The sequence below is a fragment of the Caretta caretta genome, chromosome 3 (genome assembly GCF_965140235.1).
Source record: "Caretta caretta isolate rCarCar2 chromosome 3, rCarCar1.hap1, whole genome shotgun sequence".
Taxonomy (NCBI): Eukaryota; Metazoa; Chordata; order Testudines; family Cheloniidae; genus Caretta; species Caretta caretta.
The window spans coordinates 9,083,701-9,107,415 of NC_134208.1; the positions used below are offsets into that span (position 1 = coordinate 9,083,701).

A 23,715-nucleotide genomic window follows, 5' to 3' on the forward strand; every position below is an offset into this window, starting at 1 on the left:
GAGAGAATAAAGATACGTCTACACTGTAGCTGGGACTGTACTTCTCAGCCTGGGTAGACAGACACATGATAGTTCTGCTTGAGCTAGCGTACTAAAAATGGCAGTGTGTCTATACCCAAAGTACTACCATGCCCAATCCACTGGGTATGTATTTGGGCAGCTAAACCAAGCTGCTCTGGCCACACTGCTATGTTTAAGCATTCTAGCATGTATCTGTTTACCTCTGCTGGGAATCATGCTCCCAGCTGCAATAGAGACATACCCTAAAGCAGTGGTTCCCAAACTTGTTCCACCGCTTGTGCAGGGAAAGCCCCTGGCGGGCCGGGCCGGTTTGTTTACCTGCTGTGTCCGCAGGTTCGGCCGATCGCAGCTCCCAGTGGCCAGGGTTCACTGCTCCAGGGCAATGGGAGCTGCTGGAAGCGGCGGCCAGTATGTCTCTCGGCCTGCGCCACTTCCAGGGAACTGAACCCTAATCGCTTAAGTCCCAGACTAGTACTCTAAACATGGGACTAGCTTTCATCTCTCAGTAGCTGTATACTTCAGATACTGGTAGATGGTTATCACCTCCCCTCCCAGTCATCCTTTGGCCAAAATACCTGCTTTAGAGGTGGTCAAAAAACTGAACCTATTTCCACCAAAAATTTGAAATTTCAAAGTTGTTCCATAAGAGAGCAAATAGGAGCTTATGATTTACCTTCTCCATAGTATTTATGATTTTGTATATCTTTATCATGTAGCCCAGAGGTGGGCAAACTATGGCCTGTGGGCCACATCCAGCCCGTAGGGCCATCCTGCCCGGCCCTTGAGCTCCTGGCAGGGGAGGCTAGCCCCTGGCTCCTCTCCTGTCCCCCCTTCCTGCAGCCTCATCTCGCCTTGCCAGCAGCGCTCTGGGCAGCAGGGCTGCGAGCTCCTGCCAGGCAGCACAGCTGTGAGAGCTGCCAGCCTGCTCCGGTGCTCTAGACTTTGCGGCGGTGTGGCTGGCTCCAGCCGGGTGGTGTGGCTGCCAGTCCTGGTGCTCTGAGCGGCATGGTAAGGGGGCGGGGAGTGGGGGGGTTGGATAAGGAGCAAAGGGTTCCGGGGGGCAGTCAGGGGACGGGGAATGGGGGCATTGGATAGGTGTGGGAGTTCCAGGGGGGCCTGTCAGGGGACAGGGGTATGGATAGGGTTCGGGGCAGTCAGGGGACAGGGAGCAGGTTGGATTGGATAGGGGGTGGGGTCCCTGGGGGGCAGTTAGGGGCAGGGGGTCCTGGGAGGGGGCAGTCAGGGGACAAGGAGCAGGGGGGGTTGGATGGCCAGGGGTTCTGAGGGGGTCGGTCAGGGGGTGGGAAGTGGGAGGGGTTGGATAGGGGGCGGGAGCCAGGCTGTTTGGGGAGGCACAGCCTTCCCTACCCAGCCCTCCATACAATTTCGGAACCCCAATGTGGCCCTCAGGCCAAAAATTTGCTGCTGTGTGTCATCCCCTTACTACACCTGCAACTTCCTTTTATACTTCACAGTCTAGTACCCATGGGTGTGTATCTTTCATTCTGACCTATCTTGACAAGGCTTGAGACCAAATTCCATCTTTTCCTCATGGCAGCTGAAGTGAATCTTTCATGTTCTCCCTGAGAGTCATTTTACCTTTCTCCAGCTTTATATGTAGCTGGATCCTACTATCTGTGAGTATGATTGTCCTGAAGCAGAATAGCATTGTTACACAGTCTGTCAGACAGAAGTTAGTCTTGTTCTTCTCATGTGAGCTTTCCCATTGCCAATTCTTTGTGGCTTTCCTCATATAGAGAAGTGGTTTTCGAACTTTTTGTATTGGTGACTCCTTTCGCACAGCAAGCCTCTGAGCATGACCCCCCCCCCCCCTTATAAATTAAAAATGGGGAAGTTTAATTTAATTTAATGGGGGCTCGTGGCTGTCAGCCCCATGGAGCTGACAGCTCACAACCACCTTGAGAACCCCTAAGAGGTCATGACCGCCCGTTTGAGAACCCCTACTCTAGAGCATGAGTAGAATCTTTTGGCTCTGACTATTGTAACATTCTACCAGCCTGTATCTTCTTTTGTTTGTAATGTCTCTTCAAAAGCGACTGACTACATTGGTTTTTCCTGCTAACTTTAGTAGTAGTGAAATGGATCTTTCTTTTTCACCAGCTTGGGACTGATCCTGCAACACTTACTCATGCCACAATTAACCCTTGCTCACTCCTGTCTGTATAAGTACTTATAGGCCCTCACCACCTTAGTAGCTGAGCACAAACATTGATTAATAATTTATCCTCACAGTGCTTCTCACTCTTGCAAAGTAGAGAATGATGATTATCCCCACTTTACAGATGCAGAACTTAGGCACAGAGATTGCTACTTACCCAAACTGCACAGGAAATCTGTGGCAAGGACAATAATCAAACCCAGACTTTCTGAGCCCCACTTCACTGCCTTAACCACAAGACCATCCTCCCCCAGCAGCAGGCCCACTGAGTTTAATAGATTATTGGTATGCATAGGGACAACTTGCATGAGTGAAGATTGAAGAACTGGTCCTGTGTATTGTCGATCATCTTATTACCTCATCATCTTGATGGCTGCTTGTATGCGCACATATCTGAATGATAATCAAGGTAGAATTCTGCTTTTAATTACGTCTTGTGCAGCTTATTGAAATCAGTGGAGATACACAACCATGCCTAAGTATGTGAATGAGAGAACTGGAAAAATGTAAGGGAGAGTAATTGGTTAAATCATTTTCTTTTGATGAACAAATAAATTCCTTGTGGTTCTACAGAATCTGACAGAGCAAAATTTGGCCCTCAAGTGTGTATTTTCTTTTTTGTCTTTTTAAATAGTTTTTGTCATCTTGTTCCGTTACACAACAGCAGTTTCAGCAATGAACACAAAAGCAATGCCTGTACAGCTACAGTTCAAAGAGGAAGAAGCTAAGGCCTGAAAAGAAAACGATTGTTGATATAAAATGAGTATCAAACCTATAATCCTCCCCTCTAATTTCCATAAAGCCCTTGGAAAATTAGGTGACTCAGTAAAAAGAATTAAATAGGTAGATGTAAAATGGAGCAAGCAATTTACATATTTCAAAATCGCCAAACACTTGACCAAATAATCAATCAGAGAATCATACAGCATTTACAATTTAATCCAAAAGTAATGATATTTCTAGCCATGGTTTGTAACATAAGTGACAATCTTGTCTCTGAACATAATAAAGCAGTTATAGCAGCAAAGAAGTCCCCCCTAACGAATAGATTATGAAACAACACATTAAAATTCTGGGATAATAAAAATCCTCATTAGTTCATCATCAGAATACAATGAGTTAACTAATTCCTCTCTTTTATGCTCTCCCAATTCTCTCATTTGAAATTGTCTAGTAACATCACAGTTAAATCACGCACCCCCCCACATAGAATCATAGAATATCAGGTTTGGAAGGGACCTCAGGAGGTCATCTAGTCCAACCCCCTGCTCAAAGCAGGACCAATCCCCAATTAAATCATCCCAGCCAGGGCTTTGTCAAGCCTGACCTTAAAAACTTCTAAGGAAGGAGATTGTACCACCTCCCTAGGTAACGCATTCCAGTGTTTCACCACCCTCCTAGTGAAAAAGTTTTTCCTAATAGCCAACCTAAACCTCCCCCACTGCAACTTGAGACCATTACTCCTTGTCCTGTCCTCTTCTACCACTGAGAATAGTCTAGAACCGTCCTCTCTGGAACCACCTCTCAGGTAGTTGAAAGCAGCTATCAAATCCCCCCTCATTCTTCTCTTCTGCAGACTAAACAATCCCAGTTCCCTCAGCCTCTCCTCATAAATCATGTGTTCCAGACCCCTAATCATTTTTGTTGCCCTTCGCTGGACTCTCTCCAATTTATCCACATCCTTCTTGTAGTGTGGGGCCCAAAACTGGACACAGTACTCCAGATGAGGCCTCACCAATGTCGAATAGAGGGGAACGATCACATCCCTCGATCTGCTTGCTATGCCCCTACTTATACATCCCAAAATGCCATTGGCCTTCTTGGCAACAAGGGCACACTGCTGACTCATATCCAGCTTCTCGTCCACTGTCACCCCTAGGTCCTTTTCCGCAGAACTGCTGCCTAGCCATTTGGTCCCTAGTCTGTAGCTGTGCATTGGGTTCTTCCGTCCTAAGTGCAGGACCCTGCACTTATCCTTATTGAACCTCATCAGATTTCTTTTGGCCCAATCCTCTAATTTGTCTAGGTCCCTCTGTATCCTATCCCTGCCCTCCAGCGTATCTACCACTCCTAGTTTAGTATCATCCGCAAATTTGCTGAGGGTGCAATCCACACCGTCCTCCAGATCATTTATGAAGATATTGAACAAAATTGGCCCCAGGACCGACCCCTGGGGCACTCCACTTGACACCGGCTGCCAACTAGACATGGAGCCATTGATCACTACCCGTTCAGCCCGACAATCTAGCCAACTTTCTACCCACCTTATAGTGCATTCATCCAGCCCATACTTCTTTAACTTGCTGACAAGAATACTGTGGGAGACCATGTCAAAAGCTTTGCTAAAGTCAAGATACAATACATCCACTGCTTTCCCTTCATCCACAGAACCAGTAATCTCATCATAGAAGGCGATTAGATTAGTCAGGCATGACCTTCCCTTGGTGAATCCATGCTGACTGTTCCTGATCACTTTCCTCTCATGTAAGTGCTTCAGGATTGATTCTTTGAGCACCTGCTCCATGATTTTTCCGGAGACTGAGGTGAGGCTGACTGGCCTGTAGTTCCCAGGATCCTCCTTCTTCCCTTTTTTAAAGATTGGCACTACATTAGCCTTTTTCCAGTCATCCGGGACTTCCCCCGTTCGCGACGAATTTTCAAAGATAATGGCCAATGGCTCTGCAATCACAGCCGCCAATTCCTTTAGCACTCTTGGATGCAACTCGTCCGGCCCCATGGACTTGTGCACATCCAGCTTTTCTAAATAGTCCCTAACCACCTCTTTCTACAGAGGGCTGGCCATCTACTCCCCATGTTGTGATGCCCAGCGCAGCAGTCTGGGAGCTGACCTTGTTAGTGAAGACAGAGGCAAAAAAAGCATTGAGTACATACCACAAGTCTTTTCACCAATTAGAAATAACATGGAATTTGATATGAAATAAGGTAGCTGTCCATTACTAACTTGAGAAGAAATCAGTTTGCAAATAGAAATTTCTGTTTTCCTTCCTCCTTGTGTGGCCAAGGTAATATCTGAGAAAATTTGCATCCCTCCTATTTTGATAAAGAATCCCACATTTTCTCAGGGCTTGATACATGAATGTGAAAAGCTTTCACAATTTTCTGCAGAAGGCAAGATTTTCCTCTGGAGATTTCCTCAATTAAACCCAAAACATGCAAATTGGCCATTTTACTAATGTTCTCTAAGATCTCCGTCTTGTGATGGAGCAGAGCATTGTCTTTCATTAGAACACCTGAAAGAACTTTAGAACTATCAACATCAGCTCCTAACATTTGAAACTTTTCAGACATTATTTCAGTGTCAACAGAAACCACTGTCATGTGCTTTCCATGCGGCTACACACTAAGACGTGTGTAAAACGTGGCAGCGAAGTTACTAAATTGACTTTCAATGGGATTTATACTTCAGATCACTTAGGCTCTTTTGAAAATCCCACTCCTGTACTCAAGGATCTGCAGTGGCTGCCAATACATTTCCAAGTGGAATTCAAGGTGTTGGTTTTAATCTCTAAAGCCCAGATCCTCAAGGGCATTTAGGCGCCTACCTCATCAAAATCCTTTGAGGAGCTGAGCCTAAAGCCCTAAATGTTTTGGTACCTCGTTACCTGGGAGATCATCTCTGTCCCCCAGGCCATACTACCGAGATTAATGAAGGTGTTCAAGCTAGAACCCCCATGAGGGTTCCTTAGCTTTGGAATTCACTCTCCTTCCTGGTCTGCCAGAGTGTGGATCTATTAACTCTCAGAGCATTCTGCAAAGCCTATCACCCAAGAGTTTGTAGGGGGTGAGGGAGGACAGGTTTGGGTGCCTGTGGTGGTTGTTTTTTATCTACTCGTAGGGATTTATTTTACTCTGGGGACAGCTGATTTTGGTATAATTTTTGTGAAATTAAATTATATCAGGCCCCCAGAGTTTGGGATGCTTTTATAAAAATAAATAAATAAATATATGCATTTCCCATTGATTTCTTTGGAAGCAGCTTGCACATATCTGAGAGCAGATGGCATGATGTATATTATTAAGTTATTACTTATGTTGGGGGGGTTTAATCTCAGGAATAGTTGTGTTTTCTCTTAGTGTAACTGCCAGAACTGCTCAACCTCAGTCTGTAGTTCTCAGATCTGTACTACTCACACGACGTCTAATACAAGGTGCACTTCCCAAAGGCAGGTAATAATTTATATCACATTGTACTAGTGTTGCTTTCTTTTGTTTTTTAATTAGTATGGGGGAAGACATTTCTCTTTATCCTGCATACAAAATAAGGATCCAAACTTCTATTTCAATTGATTTCTATTGAAATCCGTGATAAAATTCCCACTGACTTCATGCGGAAAGGATGATCAGGCCAATAAAAATAAGAACATGATTAAGTAGCACAAAGATGACTAGTGGAGACCAAGAAGTCTGATAGCAAATGTTGAATCTTCAGCAATAATTGTAGTATCTCCCTATGCTCAGAATAGAATCTCCCATGGTACGGCAGTTACTGTGTGTTGGGGATTGACCATGTGCCGTAGCCTGGCACTACCGCCTAATGATGATGCTCCCGACTCTGTTGCCTGATGGCAAGTCCAAGGCCCACTCTACAGCAGTCAGTGGTAGCGTCGCCCAGTGACAAGAGCCCAAAGGCCACTCTGCTTAGCGGCTACCATCAAAGGAGTGAGATAGAGGAACCTGGGCCCATCCTACTCCATCAGGTTCCCACCCAGAACCCTTCAAAACAGTAAGGGTCCAGGGTCCAGAACTCTTACCCATGTTCTGTGGGTGACTTCCTACCCTTGTTTCTGTACTTCCATCAGTGTTACAGCTCTGTCTTGGGATCCCTCCTGGTTTCCTCCTAGGTTTGTCTCCGGAGCTCCTTCTCCTGGTGACAGTGAGAACTCACCTTCAGTTCCCGTGGTAGAGGGGCTTCCAGCAGCTTGCCTATGAGGCTCAGTCCCAGCAGCTTGGACTCTCAGTGACTTCCTGGCAAGAGCTGCTGCACCGAATTGTTCTCTCTTTGGAATGCTCCTGCTACTGGGAGCATGCCCAGCAGAGGCAAGGGGGCCTGGTTTCCTGCATCCAGAGCAGCTCCTTAATCTTCCTAACTCCCCTTCTATTGTCTGTACTCCTCCCAAATTGCTTTGCTATATGCCATCATCCAGAGGTGCTGCCTTTCTGGTTTCCTTGGGGGTGCTCAACCCCCGCTACGCCCCAGGCCCCACCCCCACTCCACCTCTTCCTCCACACCCTCTGACCCATTCCTGCCCTGTTCCGCCCCTCCCAGAGGATGCCCTGCCCTTGCTCCGCCTCTTCCTGCCACCGTTCCTCCCATTCCTCTCCCACCCCTGAGCCTCCTGTATGCTGCTGAACAGCTGATCACTGGTGGGCAGGTCGCACTGGGGGGAGAGGGAAGAGCTGATTGGTGCGGCCCACTGGAGGGCGAAGGCGCTTGGGGGAAGTGGGAGGATCTGATCGGCAGGGCCACTGGTGGGTGCTGAGCACCCACTATTTTTTTCCCGTGGCTGCTCCAGCCCGGAGCAGCCACGGAGTCGGCACCTGTGCCCTCACCTCGTTACTTCAATCCTTTCTTAAACCACACAGCTGCCACATAACATAACACCTTTACTCCACCAGGGAAGAAATGCATTTAGAAAAAATATCTGCACCATTTTTCTCTTTATATTGGCTCCATTGTGGTTCTGCACCATTCTTTTCTCTGGCCTTGACAAATGCAGGTTTGCATGACCCATACCCATTCAGAATAATGCTGCTGCAAAGATAATTTCCCTAGCTGGTCACTTTGACCATATCACCCCTGTCTTTGCATCACTCCATTGGTTCCCCCTTCTCTAGCCCATCAGACATAAGCTGCTTGTACTCACTTTCCAGCAGCTTCATGGTCAATCCCCACTCTAGCTACCATTTCTCATTTGCTGTTGAGCTGCCAGTGCTCACCTCTGATCAGCCCATGACACCAGCCTCCACATCCCACTTGTTAGATTTCCAAACAGGATGCTTCGTGCTTTCTCCCATGCTGCCCTCACGCTTGGGAGGTACCTCCCACAAACATCTGAAAAGCCACCTCATTATCTATTTTCATAGCCCTTCTCAAAACTCTTCTTTGTCATGATGCCTACAATAACATGACAACAGTTAGGCTTCTGGTGTGCAGAGACCGCTGCCAATCATGCTGACCAATAATGTCTCATTGTTCCCGTGTACCCTGCATCTTTCTATATCTATCTGTTGCCTTTTGTCTTATACTTAGATTGTAAACTCCTTGGGGCAAGGATTGTCCTTTTGTTCTGTGTTTGTACAGTGTCTACCACAGTAGGGTCCTGGTCCACACATGACTAGGGCTCCTAAATGCAACAAGGAATACAAACTTATAATAAAACCAAACTACATTGTCTAATTTACAATGTAAGATACATGGGGCAGGAACTGAGTCTTCTGTATATTGTAAAATAATTCAAATCTAGCAAGCGTCAGCCAGGATGAGGAATACTTAGTAGCCAGGTAGATATATTTTATATGTGCTGTTCATTTACTGCTATTCAGATAGAGATTATTTATTATTAATTATTATTATTGTCTGATTTTTAATCTTATTTGTAGATGCAAATGCCTTTGGACATTGTTCCAGACTTTCACAATGTTTTTTTTTTAAATGTAAGATGCTCTTCATCCATTTTATGATGACATTTGTATCACATCTATCCCAAATATGCAAACTTTATAATATCCATATATATTGCCATATGAATGCTTTTTGCCAAGAAGTGTTAGTTTGTGTTACAGTCCTAGTTTCAGAAGAGTTTTGCTTTGTTGCCATTCAATAATTGCTGCATGACTCTATAGCAAAGTAAGAAATCTGGTGTCAAAACATGAAAAGTTCCCATTGCTTTTAATGAGAAATTGTTTTTGTCCCACTTTCACAAGCGCTTCTTCTAGCTAGAACCGAGAAAGCAGGTTAATTTCTTAAATATCATCTCATCAAGGCATTTTAAGCCACTTATTTGTAGCAGCAATGGACTTTCATGCTGCAATTACAGATTAAATCCACCAGATGGCTTAAGGAAATGAATTTTATTACTAAGGCACCCAGGTAGCTACTGTAGCCTGGGAAGATGTTGTGGGGAGGGACGGAAGAGGAGGGAGTAGGGAAGCAAGCCCAGTGGAGCAAATTGTCTATTCAATGTAATTAAAATACCTAGTATAGAGTAAACAAACAAGTAATCCAAGCAACATGAGCCTTTATTACTATGTACATGTACTTTCAATCCTTTACTTGTGTTTCTTAGCCCTGGTCTCCACTAGGAGTTGAGGTTGAATTTAGCAGCGTTAAATCGATTTAACCCTGCACCGTCCACACGACGAAGCCCTTTTTTTCGACTTAAAGGGCTCTTAAAATCAATTTCCTTACTCCACCCCCGACAAGGAGATTAGCACTGAAATCGACCTTGCCGGGTTGAATTTGGGTATTGTGGATGCAATTAGACGGTATTGGCCTCCGGGAGCTATCCCAGAGTGCTCCATTGTGACCGCTCTGGACAGCACTCCCAACTCAGATGCACTGGCCAGGTAGACAGGAAAAGGCCTGCGAACTTTTGAATTTCAATTTTCTGTTTGGCCAGCGTGGCAAGCTGCAGGTGATTGCAGAGCTCATCAGCTGAGGTGACCATGATGGAGTTCCAGAATTGCAAAAGAGCTCCAGCATGGACTGAACGGGAGGTACGGTATCTGATCACTGTATGGGGAGAGGAATCCGTGCTATCAGAACTCCGTGCCAGTTTTCGAAATGCCAAAACATTTGTCAAAATCTCCCAGGGCATGAAGGACAGAGGCCATAATAGGGACCCAAAGCAGTGCCGCGTGAAACTTAAGGAACTGAGGCAAGCCTACCAGAAAACCAGAGAGGCGAACGGCCACTCCGGGTCAGAGCCCCAAACATGCCGCTTCTATGATGAGCTGCATGCCATTTTAGGGGGTTCAGCCACCACTTCCCCAGCCGTGTTGTTTGACTCCTTCAATGGAGATGGAGGCAACATGGAATCAGGTTTTGGGGACGAGGAAGGTGATGATGATGAAGTTGTAGATAGCTCACAGCAAGCAAGGGGAGAAACCGGTTTTCCTGACAGCCAGGAACTGTTTCTCACCCTGGACCTGGAGCCAGTACCCCCCGAACCCACCCAAGGCTGCCTCCCGGACCCACCAGGAGGAGAAGGGACCTCTGGTGAGTGTACCTTTTAAAATACTATACATGGTTTAAAAGCAAGCATGTTTAATGATTAATTTGCCCTGGCATTTGCAGCTCTCCTGGATGTACTCCCAAAGCCTTTGCAAAAGGTTTCTGGGGAGGGCAGCCTTATTCCATCCACCATGGTAGGACACTTTACCACACCAGGCCAGTAGCATATACTTGGGAATTATTGTAGAACAAAGCATTGCAGTGTATGTTTGCTGGCATTCAAAAAACATCCGTTCTTTATCTCTCTGTGTTATCCTTAGGAGAGTGATATCATTCATGGTCACCTGATTGAAATAGGGTGCTTTTCTTAAGGGGACATTCAGAGGTGCCCATTCTTGCTGGGTTGTTTGCCTGTGGCTGAACAGAAATGTTCCCTGCTGTTAGCCACGGGGAGGGGTGAGGTGTGAGGGGCTAGTCACATGGTTGTGGGAGGCAAAATGCGACCTTGGAACGAAAGCACTTGTGCTATGTATGTAATGTTAACAGCAAAGTTTACCGTGAAAGAGTGTACCCATTGTTCTATAAAATGTGTCTTTTTTAATACCACTGTCCCTTTTTTTTTTCTCCACCAGCTGCATATGTTTCAAGGATCACAGGATCTTCTCCTTTCCAGAGGCTAGTGAAGATTAGAAGGTGAAAAAAATGCACTCATGATGAAATGTTCTCTGAGCTCATGCTGTCCTCCCACACTGACAGAGCACAGACGAATGCATGGAGGCAGACAATGTCAGAGTGCAGGAAAGCACAAAATGACCAGGAGGAGAGGTGGCAGGCTGAGGAGAGTAAGTGGGGGGCTGAAGAGAGGGCTGAAGCTGAAAGGTGGTGGCAGCATGATGAGAGGAGGCAGGATTCAATGCTGAGGCTGCTGGAGGATCAAACTAATACGCTCCAGCATATGGTTGAGCTGCAGGAAAGGCAGCAGGAGTACAGACCACCACTACAGCCCCTCTGTAACCAACCGCCCTCCTCCCCAAGTTCCATAGCCTCCTCACCCAGATGCCCAAGAACGCGGTGCAGGGGCCTCCGGCCACCCAGCCACTCCACCCCAGAGGATTGCCCAAGCAACAGAAGGCTGGCATTCAATAAGTTTTAAAGTTTTAAACTTTTAAAGTGCTGTGTGGCCTTGTCTTTCCCTCCTCCACCACCCCTCCCGGTGCTTCTATCCTCCACCACCCCTCCCGGGCTACCTTGGCAGTTATCCCCCTATTTGTGTGATGAATTAATAAAGAATGCATGAATGTGAAACAACAATGACTTTATTGCCTCTGCAAGTGGTGATCGAAGGGTAGAGGGGACTGTGGTTAGCTCACAGGGAAGCAGAGTGAACCAAGGGGTGGGGGGGTTTCATCAAGGAGAAACAAACAGAACTTTCACACCATAGCCTGGCCAGTCATGAAACTGGTTTTCAAAGCTTCTCTGATGCGCACCGTGCCCTCCTGTGCCCTTCTAACTGCCCTGCTGTCGCCAGGCGATTTGCCTCAACCTCCCACCCTTACTCTCACAGATATTGTGGAGCGCACAGCAAGCAGTAATAACATTGGGAATATTGGTTTCGCTGAGGTCTAACTGAGTCAGTAAACTGCGCCAGCGCACTTTTAAATGTCCAAATGCACATTCTTCCACCATTCTGCATTTGCTCAGCCCGTAGTTGAACATCTCCTGACTACTGTCCAGGCTGCCTGTGTACGGCTTCATGAGCCATGGCATTAAGGGGTAGGCTGGGTCCCCAAGGATAACTATAGGCATTTCAACATCCCCAACAGTTATTTTCTGGTCTGGGAATAAAGTCCCTTCCCGCAGCTTTTGAAACAGACCAGAGTTCCTGAAGATGCGAGCATCATGTACCTTTCCCGGCCATCCCACATTGATGTTGGTGAAATGTCCCTTGTGATCCACTAGAGCTTGCAGCACAATTGAAAAGTACCCCTTGCGGTTTATGTACTCGCCGGCTTGGTGCTCCGGTGCCAAAATAGGGATATGGGTTCCATTTATGGCCCCACCACAGTTAGGGAATTCCATTGCAGCAAAGCCATCCACTATGACCTGCACATTTCCCAGAGTCACTACCCTTGATATCAGCAGATCTTTGATTGCGTTGGCTACTTGCATCACAGCAGCCCCCACAGTAGATTTGCCCACTCCAAATTGATTCCCAACTGACCAGTCTGGAGTTGCAAGCTTCCACAGGGCTATTGCAACTCGCTTCTCAACTGTGAGGGCTGCTCTCATCTTGGTATTCATGTCCTTCAGGGCAGGGGAAAGCAAGTCACAAAGTTCCATGAAAGTGCCCTTACGCATGCGAATTTTTCGCAACCACTGGGAATCGTCCCAGACCTGCAACACTATGCGGTCCCACCAGTCTGTGCTTGTTTCCCGAGCCCAGAATCGGCGTTCCACAGCATGAACCTGCCCCATTAGCACCATGATGCATGCATTGGCAGGGCCCATGCTTTGAGAGAAATCTGTGTCCATGTCCTGATCACTCACGTGACCGCGCTGACCTCGCCTCCTCGCCCAGTATCTCTCTGCCAGGTTCTGGTGCTGCATATACTGCTGGATAATGCGTGTGGTGTTTAATGTGCTCCTAATTGCCAAAGTGAGCTGAGTGGCCTCAATGCTTGCCTTGGTATGGTGTCCGCACAGAAAAAAGGCACGGAAGGATTGTCTGCCGTTGCCCTGAGGGAGGGAGGGGTGACTGACGACATGGCTGACAGGGTTGGCTTACAGGGAATTAAAATCAACAAAGGGGGTGGCTTTACATCAAGGAGAAACAAAAACACCTGTCACATAGAATGGCCCCCTCAAGGATTGAACACAAACCCCTGGGTTTAGCAGGCCAATGCTCAACCCACTAAGCTATCCCTCCCTCTGGTATTTCAGGCAGGACTTCGTGGAGGGAGGGGGGAGCAAATGAATACAAAACAAATCTGGTCTATTTCTTGTTTTGATCCACTCCATCTATCTTTTACATCTTTGGCTGGCAGCAGACGGTGCAGAAGGACTGCTAGCCATCCTCATCTCATGCCTGCCCGGCAGAAGATGGTGCAATAGGACTGCTAGCCATCCACCTCTCCTGCCTGCTCATCATAAGATGGTACAATAGGACTGCCTGCAGGACTAAAGAGAATGACCTGGTTGAGTCACTCTAGTCCCTGCACCAATATCTGCCCAAGCACTCCTGACTGAGCTTACCGAGGCGGCCAGGATCACCTCGGACATGATGAGGATGGTTTTCAGGCCTATTGTACTGTCTGCTGCCACAAGGCAATGGGTTGCTGCTGCTGTGTAGCAATGCAGTATCACGTCTGCCAGCACCCAGGAGACGTACGGTGACAGTGAGCTGAGCGGGATCCATGCTTGCCGTGGTATGGCGTCTGCACAGATAACTCAGGAAAAAAGGCACAAAACGATTGTCTGCCCTTGCTTTCACAGAGGGAGGGAGGGAGCGGGGGCCTGACGATATATACCCAGAACCACCTGCGACTATGTTTTAGCCCCATCAGGCACTGGGATTTCTACCCAGAATTCAAATGGGCAGCGGAGACTCCGGGAACTGTGGGATAGCCACCTACAGTGCAACGCTCCGGAAGTTGACGGTTGCCTCGGTACTGTGGACACACTCCGCCGACTACATGCACTTAGAGCATTTGTGTGGGGACACACACAATCAACTGTATAAAACCGCTTTCTACAAAACCGACTTCTATAAATTCAACCTAATTTCATAGTGTAGACATACCCTTATAAACTTTACTAATAAGAGTAACTGTTGCCATGCAGGAATATACCATAGCTGTTAAACCTTATGAAACTCCAGTTTCAGTTTTACAGCACCAGCACAGCAGGCTCTACTGAGCACCACATGTGGATATTTATAGAAAACTTATTACAGGGTATTTTCAGCCCTGTATTGAAAACCAGTGCTGTTTAAAATGATTATTTCCCTTAGTAGGCAAGTGTGTACAGCACTGTCATTTGTTTTGATAAAATCCTTACCACCATTTCATACAAGCTAGCATTGACTGACAAAGCCAAAGAATTTCCTTGAGACTGCAAAATGCATTCACAAAATACTGGCAGCCCACATCCATATTCCAAAGGCCTCTGTTTTGTTCTGAATAACCACTGGGAGTCTCTCATGGATGTGATCAATGCAGCAGTTGCAATCTTCCTCTGACAGAATTTCCCATAAGAATTTCTTAATGATTCCACCAGCTTGTTTTTATTTTGTGGCTTCGCTTCTAAATGAGAACAGCATCTCAAAGAATTCCATGCTCCTTTATCAGGTTTATGTCTACGCACCTTAGGGGAGCACGGAGAAAAACAATACAATTATACACATTAAGCAACACACAGCGTATTTCCCAACATCCAATATCTTATGGGTCATCAGCTATCCCTCAATACGAGGACAATGTCTGCCGGGAGAGGAGATGTTACACCCTTGACAGAGACCTACGCGTGAAGATTTTTTAAGATGGGGGAGCTGGTGCGCAGGCAGCAACCTCACAAAACTTGACAAGAAGGAGCCCTGGACCTGGTGGCAGGGGAGTCCAAGACAACTGTAAGTCTCCATCCTGCTGCAGCCCTCATCCCTAGAGAACGGACAAATCCTCAAATACACCTGTCCTGCCATTGGGAAGTTTGGATTGCGCTTTGTCCGGAACCTCACCTCAGAACTGTTCACCAACGGTGACCCTACCAGGAGTACAAGACTCCGGACAACATAGTTCTGAGGGTCATTGGGACACACAAGCCTCTCCACCACAACAAGGTAACGGTCCAAGGAGAGGACCATTATCTTATGGGTAAGGCAATGGGAAACACTCACTCTGAAATTCTTGAACTGTGATTTAGAATAAGGATCTATTTGCAGAGTTTGAGCATCTCCAGTGTTTTCTGCAGAATTTAAGCTTTCATTAAATATCTATTTATCTAACCTTCTTGGTTTTGAAGAAAATCTTCCAAAATGTGACCCAATTATAAGGTATCCTCCTGACAGGCTGAATCAATAGATTTGAGAAAGAAGTGAGCTCTCCAGTTAATCCCAGTGGGGTGCTGATTCTGACGTATAATGATTACAATATAAATGTCAACACAATTATTTCACTGCTGATAATTTTATCAGAAGCTTCCAGATGATATGCTTTATCCATCATGGTTGTATTAACCTGCTGAGGTTGGCAAACAGGGGTGTTATAACCAGGAGATACAGTCTAAAAGTGAGGTGAATTGCTGGCCCTGAAGGAGTTAAAACAGCCCTGGGAAACGGCTGCCCTGGGGAGCCAATAGGGTAGGCTGATTGGCGAAGCAGCCACAGCTGGGCCACGCCCCAGTCAGGCTGTACCTGGCCCTGTTATAAGGGCCTAGGGAGGAGCTGGGTCAGTCTCACTCTCTCTCCAGCTTTGGAGGGAGAAGGACCTAGCTGCCTGGAAGAAAACGGTACCTGAAGTGGAATAGGGCTGGGAAGCTCCAGCCTGGCAACTCCCCAGGCTCCAGGCCTTGTTACAGGCCCAAGAAAGGTACTGGGGGCTGCAGAGGGGCACTCATGGATAGGCAAAGGCAGCAGGTCCTACCCCCTTGCTGAGAAAAGTCAAGGAAAGTGTGGGCCCTTTACTGAATGAGGGAGGCAACCTAGAGACAGACAATGTGGAAAAAGCTAATGTACTCAATGCTTTTTTTTCCCCTCTGTCTTACTGAACTAGGTCAGTTCCCAGACTGCTGCACTGGGCAGCACAGCATGGGGAGGAGGTGACCAGCCCTCTGTGGAGAAAGAAGTGGTTCAGGACTATTTAGAAAAGCTGGATGAGCACAAGTCCATGGGGCATGATGCACTGCATCGGAGAGTGCTAAAGGAGTTGGCGGATGTGATTGCAGAGCCATTGGCCATTATCTTTGAAAACTCATGGAGATCGGGGGAGGTCCCGGATGACTGGAAAAAGGCTAATGTAGTGCCCATCTTTAAAAAGGGAAGAAGGAGGATCCTGGGAACTACGGGCCAGTCAGCCTCACCTCAGTCCCTGGAAAAATCATGGAGCAGGTCCTCAAAGAATCAATTCTGAAGCACGTAGAGGAGAGGAAAGTGATCAGGAACAGTCAGCATGGATTCACCAAGGACAAGTCATGCCTGACTAACCTAATTGCCTTCTATAACTGGTTCTGTGGATATCGGGAAAGCGGTGGGCGTGATATACCTTGACTTTAGCAAAGCTTTTGATATGGTCTCCCACAGTATTCTTGCCGGCAAGTTAAAGAAGTATGGGCTGGATAAATGGACTATAAGGCGGATAGAAAGCTGGCTAAATCATCGGGCTCAACGGGTAGTGATCAATGGCTCCATGTCTAGTTGGCAGCTGGTATCAAGCGGAGTGCCCTGGGGTCAGTCCTAGGGCCTGTTTTGTTCAATATCTTCATTAATGATCTGGAAGATGGCGTGGACTGCATCTTTAGCAAGTTTGCAGATGACACTAAACTGGGAGGAGTGGTAGATAGGATACAGAGGGACCTAGACAAATTAGAGGATTGGGCCAAAAGAAATCTAGTGAGGTTCAACCAAGGAGAAGTGTAGAGTCGTGCACTTCGGAAGGAAGAATCCCATGCACTGCTACAGACTAGGAACCGATTGGCTAGGTAGCAGTTCTGCAGAAAAGGACCGAGGGGTTACATGGACAAGAAGCTGGATATGAGTCAACAGTGTGCCCTTGGTGTTTTTTTTTTTTTTTTTTAAGCAGAAAATAATTTTATTTGTGTAACACTTACAAAGAATCACCAAAGAGGATAAAGCAAAACTATGCAACAAGAGCAAACAGAAGGTATAAGACAGCAGCCTTCAGGAGGGAGAAGTGTTCAGGCTAGCCTGGGTCCAGAGCGGGGGGGCTTCCTCGACACTCATGGTCTTCCACCCTCCTGAGTTACCTGGTGGCCTAGAGCGGGGGGGCTTCCTCGACACTCGTGGTCTTCCACCCCCTCGAGTTACCTAGTGCCATGCCCAGTATCACCGATTATTCCTCTCCTGAGAGTGCCCGACAAGATGGGCATGGCTGCAGGGTGGGCGGTTTGGGGTTGGGGGGGGATTACACCCACTTGTTATGGGACCCCTCCTAGGTGACAATGATGATGGTATCCACAGCGGCAACGGCTAGGGCTGGGGTCTCTCGCTCTTCCCCTCAATCAAAGGGTCAGATGGAGGGAACCGGATGGGGTCACTGAGCAGAGAACCTCGGACAGCGCCCACCACTCCTCGAAGGTGTCAAGGGAGTCGGTGGACGCCGCCCAGAGGAACTCTACCCGGATACGTGAATGTACTGAGGATCGGAAAACGGCCCTACAATCGCAGGACGCTTCATTAGCCAACCTCCCTTCTCTGGTTTTATAAATGGCTGTTTTAGCTAGGGCTAGGAGGAGGTTAACCAGGAGATCTCGCGATTTTGTAGGGCCACGGATGGGGAGTGTGTAGATAAAAAGGTGAGGGGAAAAGTGGAGCCAAAAAGCGTAATAAAATATTCGTGAGGAGCCGGAAAAGGGGCTGCAATCTGGCACACTCTAAATATACGTGCACCAGGGTTTCCCTCACATTGCAAAAAGGGCAAGTATCCGGGATGGGGGTGAACCATGTCAAAAACACGCCTGTGCTCACAGCTCCGTGAAGGAGCCGCCAACTAATATCCCCGACGGGCCTCGGGACCAAGGTGGAATACAGGCTGGACGACTGAGGTTGCTCACCCTCCAAAGGTGGCAGGAGGTCCCGCCACTTTGTATCAGGGCGGGACACCAGGGTGTGGGCGTGAAGGGTGTGAAGCGTGAGTGTGTATAAATATTTCCGTGGCACGATTTGGAAGCTGACCGGCTGCATGTAGTGAAAGGGTGAGGGGTTTGTTGGGATCTACGGGGTAGGGGCCCATGTGCCCTTGTTGCCAAGAAGGCTAATGGCGTATTGGGCAGCATTAGTAGGAGCATTGCCAGCAGATCGAAGGACATGATCATTCCCCTCTATTCTGCATTGGTGAGGTCTCATCTGGAGTACTGTGTCCAGTTTTGGGCCCCATACTACAAGAAGGATGTGGAAAAATTGGAAAGAGTCCAGCGGAAGGCAACAAAAATGATTAGGGGGCTGGAGCACATGACTTATGAGGAGAGGCTGAGGGATCTGGGATTATTTAGTCTGCAGAAGAGAAGAATGAGGCGGGATTTGATAGCTGCTTTCAACTACCTGAAAGGGGGTTCCAAAGAGGATGGATCTAGACCGGGGTCCCCAACGTGGCACCTTGGCACCCGCCGGGAAATTTTTGTGTGCCTGTAGGATGCCCTGCTGCCGAAATGCCGCCAAGAAGCGTTACCGTATCTTGGTGGCATTTTGGCGGTGACACTTCTTCCTGCTGCCACTTTTCAGCTGTGGCATTTCGACGGCCGGTTGTCCGGCGCCCGCCACAGTCTTCTGGGAATAGCATATTGCTATTCCCACAGGAAGGTTGGGGACCACTGATATAGACTGTTCTCAGTGGTAGCAGATGACAGAACAAGGAGTAATGGTCTCAAGTTGCAGTTGGGGAGGTTTAGGTTGGATATTAGGAAAAACTTTTTCACTAGGAGGAGGGTGGTGAAGCACTGGAATGGGTTACCTAGGGAGGTGGTGGAATCTCCTTCATTAGAGATTTTTAAGGTCAAGCTTGACAAAGTCCTGGCTTAGATGGTTTAGTTGGGGATTGGTCTTGCTTTGAGCAGGGGGTTGGACTAGATGACCTCCTGAGGTCCCTTCCAACTCTGATATTCTATGATGATGAGTGGACATTATGGACTGTAGTTTGCTCCAGTGAGAGGGGGCTAGATGACGACTGGCAGTAGCCACTGTGGCAAGGTGGGGTTAAAGGGTTGGAGTTCCCCTGGGAGGGGAGACCTAGAGTGTGGGGGCACTGCCAGGGGGCAGTACCCCAAGGTAAAGGGGCACAGGGTCCAGGAAGGACATTGGCCATCGGAGGGTGCTCTGAAGCTGGAAAGAGCTAATTCCCAGACAACCAGCAGGAGGCGCCGTGCCAGTGAGTCTTCGACCTTGCTTCGCTACAATGCCACTCTGAGAGAAGACGTGCATGTGCTGGGCCTGTCTCTTGAAAGGGGTTTTTATGGAAGGACTGAGTGAGGAGTCAAAGATACAGCTAACTCTGGAGCTGTGAAAGAGGGCATATGTCTTTTTACAACCTTCTATTGACAATTTTTCACTCTAACACATCTCTCCGTATATGCTTCATACTTGATGTTGCTTTCCACTGTGTCTAACTTCCCATTACATTTTTCAAGATAAAACAGTCCTCACACGTACAGTAGAGACTCTATTATATTGCCCATTGTTTTTGACATCCCCCTGTAAATCCCAATTCACTGCACTATACTGAATAATTATACAGCTGTATTGTACAATACTGCACCCAGTGAATACCCATCGGAGAAGAACAAGTGCTTTTTTTCCCTGGGTCACTCAATTTTTTGTACAATTTATATAGCTTTATCTGTGTCTCAATGCTCATCTAGATCACAAATGCGTGACTGGTTAAACTTTTCTTCCTTCCCCAGAAAATGGATGGTGTAGATAATTGTATTGTATCTATTTTTGTAATTCTTCTGGGGTAATATACACCACAATTGCAGATGGAGTTCAGTTCTGTTCTAGGGCTGACAACAGCTGGAATTTATGGCTGATAAAATTCTCTTGCCCCCTTGACTGGAGATTCTCTTTACAATTTGTTAATGCCACTATTTAACTTTGGAGGGGCAATGGGTCTTTCTGATTGGTGATGCAAGGCATAATTCTATGGTCCGTTAGAGGCAAGCTGTAACATGAGCTACACATATTATAGGTGGCTCTGCTAGCCTCATCTATACTTAAGGTTGCCTGACACTTTCATTATAACATTTTTTCCCCTAGTTGCTTATAAGTTTGCCAAACTTTAACTGTTCAGGCTCAAATTTTCCATGCCAGGTGTCTGCCTCCGGTTGAACAGTTTTGGGAAGTTTAAGCAGAAATGGTTAATATATTTCTTAAAACAAAATTAGGGGAAAATACATTGTTTTGCCATGTTACAAATTCTTATAACCATTTCATTGAGAAGCTCTAGAACAGGGGTGGGCAAACTCTTTGGCCTGAGGGCCACATCGGGGTTCCGAAACTGTATGGAGGGCCGGCTAGGGAAGGCTGTGCCTCCCCAAACAGCCTGGCCCCCGCCCCCTCCCTCTTCCTGCCCCCTGATTGCCCCCCTCAGAGCCCATCACACATCCTACCCCCCCCGCTCCTTGTCTCCTGACTGCCCCCTCCTGGGACCCCCCCACCCCTAACTGCCCCCCCAGGATTCCACTCCCTATTGAACCCCCCCACTCCTTCTCCCCTGACTGCCCTGACCCCTACCCACACCCCTGCCCCCTGACAGGCCCCCCCCGGGACTCCCACACCTATCTAACACCTCTCCGTTCCCTATTCCCTGACTGCCCCCCAAGAATCTCTGCCCCATCCAACTGCTCCCTGACTGCCCCTCCTACTAACCACAATTTCCTCAGTAAGCCTGACTTAGGTTCAGTACCTGCAGTTCTGCTCATGGGAGCTATGATCAGTGGCATCCAATCACCAGACAGCCTTCTTAAAGCAAAGCATTGTTTATTTATAACCACATAATTTCATAGCAAGAGATTTTAAAACAATAAACAGCCTATACACATGCCTGTCTTTCTTAAGGTCTACCATCTCCTTGAAGCTTGGGAAAACCCCAACTGCTTCCAGTAGGATCTCTGTTGGTGTCCATATCGGTCTGTTCCTACTACAGACAACTCATTGGCAACTCCCAGTCTTTCTCTCCAGAATCTTTTAAACCATTTGATTTCTAGATGCCAAGCCTTAGTAAAATGGGCTGTATCTTTGGCTGGAGTCTGGAAGTATCATCTTTACTGCAAATAGCTCAGCCATTGTTTTGTAATTGCCCTGAAGTGTTTGCTGGGAGGCTGTTTATCTAGTGCTATTGTACACATTTATACACGAAATTCCAACAACCCAATATAGCTATCCAGTGACTATCCCACCAACTAAATCACAGTATTTGTAAAATTATTATGTAACAGCTCCACATCTGCCACAACCCAGTTCCCCATCTGTAAAACGGGGAAGATATCATCACTCACAAGGGTGTTGTGAAAACAAGTAATTTACCATATTGATGAGCGCCAGAGAAAGGCCACGAAGAAATTAATAATTCTGCGTTCAGAGAAGGATTTGAAGGATCTGTGGTAGATAAGAATGAGAAAACAAAATACTGAATGCTGATCATTAAATGAGCACTGTCCATTCTGTGCACTGAATAAGACAGGCGACCTGTGGAAAAAATAACGTGAACATGTGCTTACTGTATCATAATGTACATGCACAAGGAGGCAACATTAAGGTTGCACAGCCAACCCTACTTCTACCATTTTTTAACTTTTGAGTGCTTGAGTTGTATTTTTGTGAGTGTTAGATATATATAGGCATCACTGCTCACTACATGAGATAATCTGGCTATGAAACCCTTGTTTAAAAAAAAAATTTAGACCAAGACTATGCCAAAGAACCCAAGCCTGACAACCTAAATTTCCCAGTACAAATGAGATTTAACTTAAACAAACACATTATACAAAGAACAGAATTTGTTAAGTTTCACCTTAAACAAGATTATTGGGAGTCAGAGGAGAGGGCAGGCAAACTCCTAGCATTTAGGCTGAAACAAAAATCCAACAGGTAAAACACCCTAATACATGATGCTGAAAGAAAAACATGCATGACACAGACAATAACAACCAATTTTGGCTCTTTTATTTAGAATTACACAAAGTAGATCCTCCCACCAGTTCCTATGATGGCCTTGAACAAACTCCTTGACTGTTTCTTTGCCAGGCACCTCAGAAGACCAGAAGGAGTTCTTAGACACCTTGTTCATCCTATAGGGAAATAGACATAAATGGGGAAGAAATGGAGTGTGGTAAGTCCCTGGACAATGAGGAATTTCCAATTTAGTTTAATAAAAATCCCATATATCCCACAGATTCCTTTGTATGTTCAACAAGGACAAAAAAAGTGGCTCCCTAAATCCCCTAGTGCGAGAGGCAATTATATTTGTTATACCCAAGCCATGGAAAGATCTCACTAACCACTCAAGTTACAGGCCCATTTCACTGATAAACTGTGATGCAAAGATTCTTGCCAAAGCCCTTGTTTATAGGCTGGAAAATTATTTTTCAAATTGTACATGTAAATTAGGTTGGATTTACCTAGTGGGTCAGTCAATCTCCAGCAATTCAGCAATACAACTACAGTTTTATAGCACTAGAAAGATATAACGGATATTAAGATGGTTAGATAGGACAAAAAATTATGTTATATGTGGCTGATGCACTGGTTCTACATTCGTACCCTAACATAGTTTGATACCCAATTAGAACTCATTGCATGTTTCAGGCCTTTTGTCCTGATATAAGACTACGTGAAGCAAGTCCAAACATTAGGACTAATTTAATACAGATACCGGGCTTTGCTTAGTCAGTGGGATTTTTAATGCAGTCTATGGTATTAAAATACCTAAGAACACTGATCCCCAAAGATTTAAAGCAAATAGTTATAATCAATTTAGACCCAATTACTACAGAAATCACAAATGAACTGGGTAAATGGAAAGCTATCCCCCTTTGACTCTGGGGAAAAATAAAACTTATAAAAATGAACACGCTATCCAGATTAATAAGGAAAAACTGAATGGAAGGAGACAAACTTATATATATAAAAATAACTGAAGGCCAGATCACATCATTTATGTCTCTCCAACTACAATACAAACTACCAATTACTGCACTATTCAACATTCAACTCTGTCACTTGCTCATCTCAGAATTTGGTATGGAAAAACGTGCATAGAACTCTTCCAATTGTGTACTATTTCCCCAGACTGCCTGCTACACTATGAGTTCCTAATGACCCACTAATGAGTAAATATAGATGAAATGAGGCAAAAATGGAACAAAGAATTGGCAATAAATATCTCACCCCGACAGTGAACTAGAGCAATATGAGATTAAAGAGCCCTTGACCAATTACAGCTCATTCAACAAAAGAATGTCTTGAGGGTGCATTGGTCCCCACAAGGAACTTACAAAATTAAAGCTGCCCCAGTGATCAGTGTTGGAGGTGTGCATGTATATTTCGACCATGCCCTATTGTTTCAAGCTTCTGGGATGGTATTAAACCAGAATTAACGTG

General features: G+C 46.4%; 1 long non-coding RNA gene across 1 annotated transcript; it reads left to right on the forward strand.

The window, feature by feature from the left end:
- Positions 1-921: 921 nt before the first annotated feature.
- Positions 922-11,699, forward strand: LOC142071376 (uncharacterized). The gene is made up of 3 exons (XR_012667408.1): positions 922-1,029; positions 9,841-9,937; positions 11,027-11,699. It is a non-coding gene; the product is annotated as an uncharacterized LOC142071376 (long non-coding RNA).
- Positions 11,700-23,715: the final 12,016 nt, after the last annotated feature.